The sequence below is a fragment of the Falco biarmicus genome, chromosome 5 (assembly GCF_023638135.1).
Source record: "Falco biarmicus isolate bFalBia1 chromosome 5, bFalBia1.pri, whole genome shotgun sequence".
Classification (NCBI taxonomy): Eukaryota; Metazoa; Chordata; class Aves; order Falconiformes; family Falconidae; genus Falco; species Falco biarmicus.
In genome coordinates this window covers 31,833,745-31,849,825 of record NC_079292.1, presented here as the reverse complement: position 1 = coordinate 31,849,825, position 16,081 = coordinate 31,833,745, and positions in this window count along the sequence as shown.

Here is a 16,081-nt window from a genome sequence, read left to right as displayed (position 1 = left end):
GCCTGCCCGTGCCTAGGTAGAGGGGCCAGGATCGCTGGACTGGCAGCAGCCACCAAGGGGCTCTGGAGGCAGGGCTGTGGTCACCTGTACCTCCCCGCACCAAACCTTCTCACAAGCTTGATGTGCTCCTGCTGCCTGCACCCAGATTAGAAGGAAATATGTTGTATTTAAAGAGCAGTCATCTTCTATCTTTACCTACCCACTGCCTAAGATTTTCTTTGGAGAATACATCGCTTTCACCATCCCATGGCTTCCAAATTCCATGTTGATAGCAAACAGCTCCTGGAGAGCTTTAATTTAAAACTAATTCTGCCAGACAGCTTATCTTGGAAATTAGGTTAAAGAGATCTTTCTTAATCAGTGGAACGTTTCTCATTAAAGAAAACTTGTTTCTATCAAATGCATTGACTTGCAGATCTAGTTGAAATTATTTGTTGTTTTGGGTTCAAAAAACATCATGTTATATAGAGTAGATTTCAAGGTACTGTGATTTCAGGCGTGACGTGTTTTAGTGACTGATCTCTTTTTAAAAAGAAAGGTTGATTTCTCTTCCCTCCCCACAATGGAATAATTGGTGGGCTAGCATGAATGAGTCATGAGCTGCATACATCAGGGCCACTTGAGTCAAGTTAAAGTCCTTCAAACCTCAGTTTGTAATTAAAAATGAGAGTATAGGCATGGTCCTTAAATCCTGATTAGAAGTCACTTAAACTAATTACAGAAGCAATGAATGCAATCTGAATTATTCTCACCCTGCTAGGCAGCAGCTAATCCTAGTTGGTGACCAGAAATCTCCATAAAATATTATTGAAAGTGATAATGCAAAATTTCGGATTATGTGTTTTAAAAAAAAAACATTACTCACATATACAAAAGTTGTCCAGAGCATACAGAGCCAAATGTCAGTAGTTTAACAGCTGTACAGTGTATAGCATTATGTATTATGTCCTCTATTACACCATACAGAATTACTAAATCTTCATTGTACTTAAAATTTTATATATTACTTCGATAAATCAGCTATATTTTGGCATAACTGCTCTGACTTCATCATCATTCATGAAGTTCGCTTGCAAAACACCCATGTGATTTCATTATATGTGTTTATTTGGACCCTCAACTCCTTAGATTTTAACCTGCATTTTTCCTCATGGATGCAATTATTTCTTCCCTCTATTTCTTCTGCTTTCATTTCTGTTCTTGTGAGACTTTGGTTAAGAATCACAGCTGTTTGGGAATGAGGTCAGAAATAACTGCTTGTGCTCACTGTAAAGTTTGGGAATTTTTTTTTTTTTAGACACCCCTTTGTAGTCTCCCAAAATCTTCTAAGTGGTAATACGCACATTATGGAGTCTAGTTGTCGTCTCAAGGCAGCCTTCCATAAAGTATTGACAATTAGTGCCTTATCTGTTCTGTCGCATCATTCACATGATTCATCAGGAGCTGGGAAGGAAGGGTTTGCTTTTTCTGGCTAATACACAATCAACCTTAATGTGTTTTCTGAGATTTAAATTCAATGCCGAGTATTGCAAGGATTTCAGACAATGCAATGTCATTAAAAGCTTTTGTACTGCTAGTGTCTTCATCAGGAGCTATAGTTTAAGCCATAGTTATCTTACAGCTTCCTATTAAGTTTCTTTTTGTTTATTCCCATCCCCTCTTGCATAGAATCCACTTTGCCTTGGGAATAGATCTGCAGCTTTGTCCTGTTCTTGTCATTGTTTAGGTGGGAAGAGCAGTACTGCAACCATATTTTGCTTTCATAGTAAAGCAGTTCTCACTTCTCCAAGTCTCTGAGCTATTCATGATTTGCAAAGGAAAAAAAAATACTAGGTAACTCTTTCTCTTCCTGTCTACAGAAATGAAAGCAGCAACTTGTATTTGTGTTCGTACTGAATTTGGTTTTGGGTTTGGTTTTGGGTTTGGATTTGGTTTAAACTCTGTTTAGATAGGACAGGATGAGAAGACCACTTCTTCTGGAAAGATCTGAAGAGTTCCATCCATCTGTAGTGGAGGTTCATGCTCCTTTCCAGAAGGACTGTGTCCATCCAGTGGGTACATGTGCACCCCTTTGTCCCAGCTGTTACCTGTTGCGGTTTGTGCTGACCTGTTTTGCTTCACATTGCAGCAGACTAGGAAGGCATGGACAGGATTGTGTGCATATGTTCAAAGTGCCTTAAACATATGGAAGGATTTTAGAATATGTGGATTTTGCTGACCCAAGAACCAAAGTGACCCTGAGAAATCTGCTGTCTAAGGATGTCAGAGCACAGTTTTGCATCATCCTCCTTGGGGCATTTGCCAGTGTACTGAGGGTGTCTGTGAAGGGCTTTGCCATGAGGCTGGTGGCACTCCTTGGATTGGTATGAGAAAGATTCCTTTTGGATCACGTGACTCACCTCTGGAGAGCTGTAGGTCAGCCCAGTGAAGAAGCACACAACAAGAAGGTGTTAATACTTTACTTTGGGCTTGTTTAAGGTTAGATACGTTTATTACCATCTTCATAATGAAATCAAAGTGAAAAGGCCAGAAAAAAATGCACACTTCAAGGCATTTCACCCAGAACTTTTAACCATGCATGTCAGTTTCTATTCACATCTCTAATTGATCTTGATAGAGAAAAGTACTGCAAATTTCCTTCACTGACTCAACTAAGGGTTTTTTTAGGTGTACTAAGTAGAAATACGTATGTTTAGTGGTAGACAATACTGGCTTTATATTTATGGATCTCTACATCACTGAAGTACTTTTCCTGTCCTTGAAAATATATGTGTTCAAAAGTTCTTTGTAAAATATGTCACAAAAGGCAGTGGTCAAACAGGAGAGGTATGCAGGTGCTGAAGCTCTTAACAATATTTATTTGATCTTTAAAAAATGAGATTTATTTTACAGTTACTCTCTATTTTTTTCTTTTGCAATTACTTTGAAAAAAAACGGGAAGTGCAAAGACAACCTATTTTAATCAATTTATGCCTTTAAAAAAAAAATAAGGTAGATATTCCTCTAGAATTCTGTGAATGTGGCAGAATAGTTTGACCATTTGTTCTGCTCGCTATCTTAGTTTGAAAATCTTGGGATAAAATACCTATTTTCCTTTACTTCTAAGACTGTCTACTTCTAGGAAATCCATGCTGAGGTCCCATAAGGGCTGTTTCATTGCAAACTTATAATTACTTAGACAATGAATTTCTGATGCATGATATAATTGAAAGTATTTTCGTTCTTGATTTGTTACAGAAACAAGCTTTGAATGAGTTAGTTAAAGACTGATAATAAACACACAAAAAAATGTGTTATATTCAGATGATTATTGGGATTGAATGGTGAGCTTGATTTTTTTTCTTCCCTTAACTTAATGGGTATAGTAAGTACTAAGGGGATCCATCACAGAGCACAGAACCTCAACTTAATAGCCATACAGCACAAGATCAGCTTTGGAAAACTGTCATTCTCACATTAGATCTTAGCCAAAATATTGCTATTGTATTTTAGAAACACTAATTTACAGTTTTAAATAGAGAATGACAGGAATATATCAGAGAAACGCCAGGATTTTTCTTGATGATATTTTTATATGAGATCTCTTATAGCCAAGAATCATAAATTCTCAAATGCTACTTTTCTTGCTGAATCAGCTTTTAAACTAAAACCCACGGTTCTGGACGGACTACACTGCTCCCAGTGGAGCAATAATAAGTCATGGGGGGAAAAAAATCCCGTCTCCGCTCTGTATCCAGCTGCTCCCTTTGACCTCTCATTTAGTGGCTCACATAGGATGCTCCTGGCAGATCCACCTCACTACTTGTTTCCAAACCTTTCCACAAATATACAGTTTTCTGCAAAAGGCTTCAGTCTTATTGCTTTCGCTGTAGCATCCTAACAGCATGTCATACCTTTCCGACCCCACAAACTGGACATGGCATTTACTGGGTGGCTTCGGTTGTTCCTGCCAGCCAGGAGGACACTGTCAGTGTGGCTAGCACGTCCCCCTGCAAAATGCGCTCGGTTTCTGCACAACCCCTCACCTCCAGTCTGGGAACATGGATGGTGGTACAGTGAGACGTGTGGTACAAGGAGACATCCAATCCCTTCTTAATATCTATTGCTATCAGGGAATTTATTCTTTCTAACAGACAGTGCTGCTACTTTACAGGGCACTTTTGGAGCTTCTCCCAAGGCCAGGGGAAGGTAGAGTTGCTCAGCTGAGCTGCCCAGGTGTGACCTGACCCACAGCTGGAGCCCCCTCAGCAGGCACAACTGGTCATTTTTGCAGATCTTTGTTTTGGACCAGGTGCAAGACTGGCTTGCTTGTGCCAGGCCGGAGCAGCAGTCAATGTAGCAAGTGAAGAGAACTGCAGCACAGGGGTTTCAGCCCTCTCATCCCCTCTTGGCTGTGTGGCCTCTGGCCTGGTGCTGCTATCTGGGTCTACCTCTGTCCTCTCACCCTTTTTCCACCCTGCTGCCTGCAAAGGACCTTGCACAAGGGTTGGGATTTTTTTGCTTGAGGACCATGTAGGTACATTTCTAGGGATCTTTCTCCCTCCATTTTTGCATCCTGAGACCCTAATCCATGCCCATGTCATTTCATTACTGACTTATTTAAAAATATGGTCTGTACCTGTTGGCAGAAATGTAAGTTGTCATCCATGGCAAGGGAGTAGCATATTTTGTGTGTTGTGTACTACCAGCAGAGATCACAAGATACGAACAGTAAAGCTTCACAATTAAAAATGTTTCAGCAGTGCAGCACTCCGTGACATTACATGCTTTGATAGAGGAAAGCTACAAATAAATAAATAAATAAATTAGTGAGGAGTTGAAAAATCCTATTTCTTATGCACAAAGTTAACATTTAAAATATGCTCAGATGTCTGTAAAAATTAATGAAATTTCAGTTTGAGAGCTGGAAACATATTGTTAGATTGTATTTTAATGTGAGCAGCTGAAGATGAAGTACATTCCATGTAGTAAAATAAATAGAAAAGTCTGCAGCACTTGCTTGCCAAGCATACTTGCAAATAATTGCATTTTAGTTGAAGCAGTACAATTTTTAGGCCAACTGAAAATTAATACTGTTTAGCAGAATGCATGGGAAAATGGATATACTGCTTCACCTGAGAGATACATTCTTATTTCCATATGAGCCAAAATCATGAGGAATTACTGTCAGAGACTTCAGCACCTTCTGTTAGGTACAGCCTAATGATAAAGTGTGCTAATGGAAATCAACAGTATGAGGAGAAAGTGGCTGTAAACTTCATGCCCATTAACAGCTCTAAAATCACTGACATTAACTGTAATATCGTTCGGCCAGGACAGAGTTCAAGCAATCAGTAGGCAGATAGAGGAAAGGGGAATGAAATCACAGTTTCCTTGGAAAAGTGTACACAATCCTGTGATTTGTCCTTTATGCCTGCTCTCCCACAAAAAAGAAATCTCAGATCCTGTTGTTGGGGTTTTTTTTTTTCCTATTGGTCGGTTCCAACAGCATCTGGCAGAAACTAAAGGTCTCAGGGTTAATTTTGTCAAGCCTTCATGACACCTTAGCGTAGGGCCAATAAAGAACAGGCTGGTGTTAGCTCACCAAGTGATGGAGAATTCACACTGCAGAAATGTCTTATAAATCTCCACCATATGCTTTGGTGTGTCTTGTACCTTCTAACACACAGGAAATGATCAGCCACAAGGACATTGACCTGCAGCAAGCCAGACCACTGTTTTCGGTGGCTGCTGAACTAAGTTTTTTTAGTTCACAGAGGATGTTTCTCAAAAATTTAATCCTAAACCATCAGTAGAAATGTTACATTTTCAGTATATCTTAATAAAATGGCTGACTGCTGATTTTATTTTATTTTATTTTAAATTAACATTGTATTCCTGAGTGCCTCTTGCTTGAACAAGACGCACAACCCTTTTGTCCCTTCCTAACAAAAGAAAGCAAGTTGGCACCTACTTCTTTTCTATCTGAAGCCATAATGCTGGTTATGTGGTCATAATTCCATCTCAAATATTGATATACAAAACTATTTCCATGAAATTCAGGATCAGGAGTGGCAGCGAAAGAAATGAGGAAGAATGTGAGACATTAAGCAAAACTGTTGCTAAGTAGGGTGGCTCTTCAACAGTCTCCAAAAGCAGGTAAATGAACTTTAAAGGTTGTGTACGCTTCAGCGGGCAGAAGCTATGCTTCAGCAAACCTGAGACTAAGTGATGATAATGTTAAATGCATATTGCCCACTTTTGTAAAAAGAGCAGTGGAAAAAAAACCCCTCAAAGTCATGCTTGCCTAAGGATTTAGGAAAAAAGGTGACTTGTGGGTGGATGAGATTTAAGCATCATATAAATAAGCTAAGTGTTCTGAGGCAACTTGAATCTCTTTAAGAAACGGAATTGACACAGAGGAATCAACGATTATAGCAAAGCTTATAGGCACTCTTCTGGAATAAGTAACGAAAAAAGATCATTTCCAACTTGGCAATTGAATGTTATATGCAGTCTTAAAGATACCAAAGGAACAGCAATGCTATATCTCACTGTTAAGGTATTGTGGCCTTGTGATATATGTTTATTTTTAGGAAATTTCTGCCTGAGTGCACAGGTACTTTAATGTCAATTACTTCAGTGTAATTTTCTCTTATTTCTCACAGAAAATGCTTCACAATGATACTTAAATATGTTTACTTAAGGCAATAATATAAGCAAAATTGGAATGATGTTCAAGATATATTAAATATTACACAGGTTTTAATAAGAATGTATTTAACATATGAACCTTATCTGCTAAAAAGCATAAGAAACTTCAGATAGAGCAGGTAGGATTCTTGACACTATCAAGCAGTTATAGTTGTAAATGAAGTTACTTTCTTTCTCAGCATTATTTTCAAGATGGACTTTTCAAGAGATGCTGCTTTGGTATTTATTTAAGCAGCTAGAAAACAAAGCCTCAGGTTGTGAAAACATATGCATGTCAGTAGCTTATGCTTTAAATTGACAACCAGTGCATCTTTTCAGCAAGCCTTAGATGGTTTGTAGTTAGCTGGCCACATTAAAGATTTAAACTGTTGGTGTTAGTGTTTGCCCTTTTCAAGGGAAGAGAGTTTGCTATGTCTTGCTCTCCTGCAGACTCTCAGTGCACCCTTTCTCCTGACAAATGGAGCTAACGTAGTACTAAAGGTTTCAGCCCTGCTGTCCATCACTTCACTTTCTTATAAACAGCAGTGATTTCCCTGTTGACCAGAAAATGTACACTGTTCAGCTTTGTCAGAAGGAAGATACAACAGTCAAAAGAATTTTGGTGGCTGGAGAAATGTATCCTTGGCCATGCAAATTCACAGACCTTTTTTCCTTGCATCTTTTTTGGTAAGTTTAGACCAATTCAGATCTCCTTGTTTCTGATGTGGGGCCACAAAACTACTCCTGCAGAGTTTAGCTGTTAGCCCTTTGTTAGAAAGTCACTTACAGTTTCTGTTAGCTAGTTAGCATCTTTCTTTTAAGTTCATACTGCTGGAAACCCTGAGACATAGGCCTAAGGCAAAATAACCTTGTTAGCCTGGCTGGAATCATGAAAGTGAGCATCTACCAAGAACAGATAGTTTCCCTTCCCTTCCTTTGAAATCTTTAAATTTTGTTCTTTTGCACAATGTAATATCAAACAAACAAACTGAGGTACGTAACTATTCAGGGAAAAAAAACATTTTTGCATCGTTTCTTCTATTCTTGGATTTTGTTTCTTCCTTTAAATCTTCCTTAAGAGGCTTTCAAAAATCCATTTAGCTTGACTCAATTTGAAATATAAATAGCAAGCAGATCACTGTCCCAAATATCATGTGTGCAACTCTCTTTAGCACTTAAACAGCATCCAGTAAGTGCCTGGCACACACACAGAGAAATGAGTCTCTGCAAACTAAGCTGATTTAAACACACGTCATGAGACCGACATGTCAGCAATGGCCAGTTTACACACTGAAACTACTAACTGACCTAAGAGCTTTTAACTGGTAGTGAAGGGGAAAAAAATAATGACAAATTACCACAGAGTAAGTTTCACTGTAGTTCGTGAATATTTTGACCATGTTGCAAGTTAACTTCTTAATGGATCCTACAGTAACGCATTCATCTGGCTGTACCAAAAGATCAGTATTTCCCTGGAGGGAGAGGTATGTCTCACTGTTAAAGTAGCCATGTTATCTACCAGAGCTTTTATGTAAAGATTTTTAAGGGAAAGAAAACAGAGCAATTTAATTCCTGTGGGTTTAGCACACTTCACCGTTCTTTGTGGATACTATGATATGCCTTAATTTACCAAAAATACTATATGGAGGATAACCTCTGGACTCTTACCTCACTTATGCTTCTGCATGGTTCAAGATGAGGTCACCACCTGCCTTGGAGGTGTAAATCCTGGCCTAAAAACATGCAGGTTCAACCTGTTTGTGTCAGCATCTTGTTTACTATGCAGATATATTGAAAAGCTTATATGTAGGACTGATAAGATTCAGGAGGTATTTTTGTAAAAAAAACAGTGGCCAGAAACATCACTGTCAAATTTTACTACCAGGTACCATTTCCACCAAATGAATATTTTAGCAAGAGATAAAAATTTTCAAAATTCAATAGCAACATTTTCCAATGAAGCCTTAGACTTCTTTATCTAATGATTAAATTTTAATGCATGATCTATACAATAAAATAACATTCACAAAAAGTTTTACATTGTTTTATATCTTTGAGTAGGACTGTATATTTTTCTATTATGCTTCTAAGGAAAACCACCTGTCTTCAAGTCCGATTTTTGAACTCATAAAGGTATCACCATTAGTATGATTTGACTGTAGACTCAGTGATTACACTTCAGAATAAAGAAGGAAAACAAATTACATGTTTCAAAAGAGGAAGTTTGTGAATATCCTCATCTAGGTTAGAGCCTGCATTGCACAGCACAACACTGGTTTTTTGGCAAGCATGGTTTTCCTGTTCCTTTGTAATATCTGCAAACCACATTCAACTGCCTAAAACACTTTGCAAGAGTCGAGTTTGAGTTTTGTCCTCCACTGTCTGGAGTAAACAGAATGAAGATGCAGCACTGCAGGCAGGCAGGGTGATGCGGGACCTGTAGGCACGACATTCAGAAACTGGCAATTGTTCACTTTTCCAATAGCTTAGTCCAGTTAATTCTTCATTTTTCAGTACAGCAGATACATTTTCTCTCAATTTTCTGATGGTCACACTAAAGTACTTGCATGAAGATTTATTATGTTACTGAAAAAATGTGACTTTTTCCCAGAATAGATCCAGTGGTAAAACAAAAGCTGATTTTTTCATTTTCTTTCTTTGTGTCAAATTTTTTCCTCAGAATTCTAAAGCTGCGTTTTAGGTAGCATTTTATCTCCCTTGGAAGATGTTATCTTTAAGTGTGCCTTATCATTCCAGTGACTTTAGGTTTAGCAAGAGGCGTAAAGAAGACATACTGCATCAACACCTTTGAATTTTAGTAAAGTATATGCTATGGCTCATGTGGGAAAATGAAGAAAGTGTACTATCTGCTAGAAGCCATTTCGATTATGGAGCTTTATTAACAGTGTTCTTTTTTCTGACCATGATCCACTGCATCATGAAAATAGTTTTTTATCAGTATTAATGTTTGTTACAAGCAGGTGAAGCAAGAAAATATAAAGGGGCATAAAGTAGGATTAAATGAAATCACTCCTCAAGGATTATCACAGAGCCTTGTATATCACAGAGCCTTATATCATTATGTCATGTGAAAACAGCTTCTATTTTGCAAGATTTTTTTAATTCCTAACCCTTGCCCTCCCTCATTTCTACAGACATATTTTGCTTGATGTCAGTAGAAATGCTTAACCACTCCACACTTAGCTTTACCAGGCATTTCAACTTCATACAATTTTTTAAACGTAATTTAGCTATTTAACATTTAGCTATTAACATCTACACCACTGTTTTCTTTTTTACATTTAGGTGAATTACATTTACATTCCCTTTTCTTGCCCATCCATGTAAACCAGTAAAGCTCTTTTAACACGATACAGTCATTTTTTGCTTATTGCACTGATGTCTGTTAACGGTTTTTTAATAGCAAGATGTTGCACTGTCTTGCATATTCAAGACCAGAAATTTAAGAAGATACTTAGAAGATCATCTGAAATAAGTATAAGTATCAAATATTTGTTGATGCATGTATAATTTCTGATGACAGAATTTTTGGCCAAGATGAATGACTTTTCCATTGTTGTACTGGTCTCTAAGTAGAAGAATACCAAACCTACTTATATCTGACTGCCTGTAACATTAAAACCCAGCTGAGATTCTTAAGAAAGTGTTGAAATACATTTGAGAAACTGAGCTGGTTGAGCAGGGGTGAGCAGAGGCTGCTCAGCGTGGTAGAGAACCTTCAAACTGCATAGACAAGGTAAATCTTAGTTTATCCAAGACTGATTGTGGCTTAACTCTAGATATAACACAAGTCCTGTATGTAATACAGCATAATGGTTTATCTGTATACTCAGTTGTCTAATACCCATTTAGCTGATATTTGGAACACTAATCAAGGCTGGACTTCTCTAAGCCCTGTCAGTATTCGGAGTTCAATGTGTTCCTTCTTGATGAAAGAGCCACGGTCCTTAAAGATCCATCCATCTGTCCATAGTCAGGATTAGCTGCATATAACATGTAACTTCTAAATATCTCCAGTGCTGACAGCTCAGTAATGCCCCTAAGCAACCTCTTTTGCTGCTTACCTCTTCTTATAGGTAGTTTCCATCACCCCCACCTCAAATGCCAAGCCTAAGGCCTTGCTTTACACTTACAAGATTTTTTTTCCTACTACATCTTCTCAGAGCAGTACAGAGGGACAAGCTATGAGGACTTCCTAGGTTGAGGTATCCAACAATTCTAATCACAGCTGTTAGCATTAGGAAGCCTCTGCACATTCAAGCTCCGCAGAGCCAGAATAAATGACAGAGCAACGACCATTAGAGTGTTGGTGTATTCTAAATAGGCACTTTTGCAAAAAATAGTTTTTATTTTATTTAATAAAAGTGCAGTTCAATGTAATTTTGTTCTTCTGAGTAAACTGTTCTCTAAAAGAGATACAATTACGAAATCACAACTCAATCTATAAAGAGGCAACATTCAATAGGTTCCAAGAAGTACACCCTAGATTATCTTTTGGGTTCTTCAAAGCATGCTTTCAAGTGACACTGCTTAGTGAGAACTGAGAGTTGCATTCTTTGTGCATAAATTTATAATCTCTTAAGGGTTGCTTTGGTGCAGTGTAAGATAGTCATCTCATCTTCCTTTGTTGCCAGCAGAAAGAAATAGATGGAGTGAATTGCTTTGTGGCTGCTCCTACCCCTCCACTGACTATAGATAAAATCTAGACAACAATCTCTGACTGACCAGTATATTTTTTATCTTTCAGTAAAGGAAGTTTTGTAAGATCAACCTTATTTATAAAGTTACCATCCTTTGGTGAATCTTGAGAGGATTCCAGCTGTTCCTCCAATCCCTACAAAACTCCAGAGCCTCTCCAGCTGATTTCTTTCTTTACTGAAAGACCTTTGTTAAATCCTGTAGTGTTCATACCTGCTTCTCTTTCCTTGTCATTCCCTACTCAGCTCATATGATTCTTTACTAAAGATCTACACAACTCTCTGCAAAATTAATGGAAAGTTTCTGTCTGATTTCACAAGGCTCTGAACTAAGACTTCTGCTTGCACTGTGAACCTATAGGATTTTCCCTGTCTTCTCTCTCTTTGTAGCCACCTCTCTAAACATATGATTCAAACAGCAGTCAAATGCCCTGCTGGGCTTAATGTCCATGTAGAGACCAGTGACAAGTGACGTTCCTCAGGGGTCAGTGTTGGGACTGGCACTGTCTGGTGTTTTTGTCAGCAACATGGACAGTGGGACTGAGTGCACCCTCACCAAGTTTGCTGACGGTGCCAAGCTGTGTGGTGCAGTCAACACCCTGGAGGGAAGGGATGCCATCAGAGGGACCTTGATAGGCTTGAAAGGTGGGCCAGTGTGAATTCCATGAAGTTCAATAAAGCCAGTTATGAGGTCCTGCACATGGGTTGGGGCAATCCCAAGCACAAATACAGGCTAGGCAGAGAGTGGATTGAAAGCAGCCCTGAGGAGGACTTGGGGGTGTTGGTTGACAAAAAGTTCAACATTGGCCAGGCAATGTACGTTTGCAGCCCACAAAGCTATCCTGCACTGCACCAAAAGAAGCGTGACCAGCAGGTCAAGGGAGGTGATCCTCCTCGTCTACTCCACTCTCATGAGACCCCACCTGGAGTACTATGTTCAGCTCTGCAGCCCCCAGCATTAGAAAGACATGTGCCTGTTGGAGCAAGTCCACAGGAGGGCCATGGAGATGATCGGGGGGTGGAGCACTTTTCCTAGGAAGACAGGCTGAGAGCTCTGGTTGTTCAGTCTAGAGAAGAGAAGGCTCCAGGGAGACCTTATAGCAGCCTTCCAGTACCTAAAGGGAGTCCAAAGAAAAGCTGGAGAGGGACTTTTTTTACAAGGGCATGTAGTGACAGGACAAGGGGTAATGGCTTTAAGCTGAAAGGGGGAAGATTTAGATTAGATATTAGGAAGAAAATCTTTCCTGTGAGGGTGGTGAGGCACTGGAACAGGTTGCCCAGAGAAGCTGTGGCTGCCCCATCCCTGGCAGTGTTTAAGGCCAGGCTGGATGGGGCTTGGAGCAACGTGCTCTAGCGGAAGGTGTCCCTGCCCACGGAATGGGGGTTGGAACTGGATGATCTTTAAGGTCCCTTCCAACCCAAACCATTCCATGATTCTATGATGATTCTAACTGCTGCTAATTTCTCACTGCAAACATAATGAAGCCTGGCACACATATCCCACAAAATGTGAGATTCAAACTCAGCTTTCTAAAGTATACTAAATGAAGGGAGACATTCACTGTAATTCACAATTTCTTTGATTGCAGAGTAGACAGAGCTTAAAGCTATCGCAAATCCTTCCCATTTATCTTTTTGATGCATGCTTGGTTTCTCCCATATTCCATTAATATCAAGAGCAGTTGAGCATGTTACTGTTGCTCACAAACATGGTCTCTGCATCAAAATAGTTTCTGACCTACATATTGGCTTTTTTTGGTAATGGGAACGTACAAGGGTATGAGCAGAAAAAGCACTGCAAAGCATAGGCTCTGCCTTCACTAGCAAGAGCAGATTAAGGGTCTCATACAACAAGTGCAGCGAATTGCCTGCAACAACTTCTCGCTAGCTGTGCTGCCTGCTGTTTTAGCTTCTTGAGAGCCCAGATCTGCTTTGTGCAATGGCTCTGCCTATCATTTCTCAGGAGGCTACAATAGGAAGCTGTCGCCTCCCTCGTCAAGCTCCCGGTTGCTCTGCCACGTAGCCAATGCCAATGTTTCTCAAATGAGTCTGGGCTGCTATTCCAAAGCTCCTCTGCTGCCTTCATGACAGATGGTATGCAGCTATGCAGTGGTCACAGCTGAAAGTAACTCGTGGAGGTGTGATTCCACTGTAAAGATTTTCCAGCGCTGCTGCTTAGAAAAACTCCAGTGACAAGAGGTAATAGCTGAAAATTCCATTATGTACATAAAGGCATTTCTTCACCACTCATTGCACACAGGGTTGAAGGGTACCTCTGTGCCTATTAGTGACAATCTGCATTATCTGAGTATCATGAAGCCTTGCTGCATCAAAACTAACCAGTTGCATCCTGATTTCCCAAGCTGGTATAGGAACAGCTGTGATTTTTCAATAGGCTTGACTGGTCCAGGTGTTGGAGGTGTCTTTAACAGTCACAGGCACTGGAATCGCACCTAGGCTAGCAACAAGGGCAGTGCATGCTTTTCATCTGAGGCTATTGCACACTGCCAGCCTTTCAGATGAAGCAGCTGCACCAAAGGAAAGGCCAAACCCACTGCTGCTGGGTGGTCTGTGTCAGCCTGGTGGCAACATCCCACTAGCACAGTCACCTGGGATTTGCACTGCTCATGGTTGGCTCACAGCTGACTTAGGGGATGTACGTGAGCATCACATGGAAAAAGTGGAAGAGCCTTGTCTGATGCTGTGTGCAGAAAGCTCAGATTTTAGGCAGTCATAAGAAAAGCCAAGCTGGTGTAGTCCAGAGACTAAAAGTACTATCTGAGCTGTTGGGAGACAGAAAGAAAACTCTGTAGGACAGCAGCCCACTAACTAAAGCAGAAGAAATTTTGTTTTAAATTGGCTACCTATTCCCCAAGAAAGCTAAGACTGTAGATACTTTTACTGTAACCATATAAAGGGGAAAGATATTTTTAAATACACACTTCTTTCAAAATAACACATAAACAGAATTTCTGGAGAAAAATTAATGTGCATCTCAGATCAGTCACCTCACAGTGATACTGACCATAATAAAATTACGTCTACAGAGGCACATTTGTGCCTCTGAATGCTGTAAACCTTCAGGGTCCTCAGCAACAGGGGCCATACTGACAGTTATCTGTATAGATATGCTACAAGAATGTAGGTTAGCAACCTATGGCATTTGCATTAAAGCATCTTACAGCTGAAGACAGATGCTGAATTTTTGGTTAAGAGAGTTATAAATAGGCTTTGACTCTCTTCCTTTCTCACCCTGGCTCTAGCTGGCTTAATTTCTCCACTGATTTTCTTCACTTCTATGATTTATCAATCTGAGGCAGTATGATTGCTTGTTGTCAATGACTGTACTGTATGAGGTATCTACCTCTAAATTGCTTTCAAGCTGATAAATCTTTCTGATAAGTTGTGAGACAGTGCTCAGCATGTTTAATGTTTCTATTATTTTTCTACAGAATTAAAAACCCTTGCCAAGATTTATTTTTTCTTGTTTTAATCTTTTTACCCCCCCAGTCAGCTGGAAGAGATAGAGGACAGGTGCTACAGGTGCACAATTCTGAGCACAGCTGCCTGTTCATGAAGGCTTGTCATAGAAAACAAAACCACTGCCAATCTAGTTACCAGCAGGAAAATATGTATTCACTGATTATTATTTTTGTCTGGGTTTTATTCCTCTGTAAAATAAAAATGCAGGTGTAGAACTCTACATGCTGTTGACACCGGTGTCCCACAGGTCTTGTCATAGAAAATTTTAAAAATGGGCATTTGGTAATTTGTCATTATAAAAAATTTAAAATAATTAAAAAAAAAAAAAGATTAAAAAAAGGCATCAAAGTGACAGTCCCTTCATAAGTCTGGCAACAATGGGGAAAACCAACTTCACAGCCTGATGTTGCTGCAGTTTGGCAGCCAAATGTGTTTGTGCAGGCTGTTGTTGGCAGCAGTTTCCATTAGCTGAGGGCCTCCTTTCTAGAAAGACAGAATCGAGCTGTCAGACATGGGTGTCCAGTCTGTGCAAGCAGGACTCACTTGTACGCTGTCCTGCTGAGCAGCCTCCTGGGCCTCTCCCATCTGCTTGCCTTGAAGTATAGTTCTTTTATCAGTATGCCATTGCTTTTAAAACTTTTAGGTGTATTATTACCTAGCAAAAACCTTAATTTCTGTCTAATACCTTCATGTCTAATTTCTTGTCTCACAAAGGGGTACATTTTACTATTTTCCCCCTTTTTGGCTATGCAGATCTCTGACATGAACTCTCCCTTTCCTGTAATTCCTTATACACGAGCCAGTAACAAGTTTCTTTGGAGGCTTTGGATAAAACATTTTGTGGCGTTAAATTTTGGCATGTTGTATTCTTAAACAAGGAGAATAAATCCTTACCTTCCTTAAATATTTGGGCTTTAATTTATATGTTTGCTTTAAGCTAAATTTCCTGTTACGTTATTGTAAGCATTAATAATCACAGCAGGACTTCTCAGCAAGGAGAACTGAGTCACATTCCTGTATACTTCAAATAAATGCCACTGTCACCACAAACTGCTGTTTGGATTTGGGCATTGTTTGAATTATTATTTGTAATTCTGTTTCATATAACAAGCTCAACAAACAAAACTAATCTAGGATCACTGTAATGTTCATTGTTTATCTTTGGTAGATCCCTCAAAATAGAGAGCACTTGCAGAAAAAGAAATCAG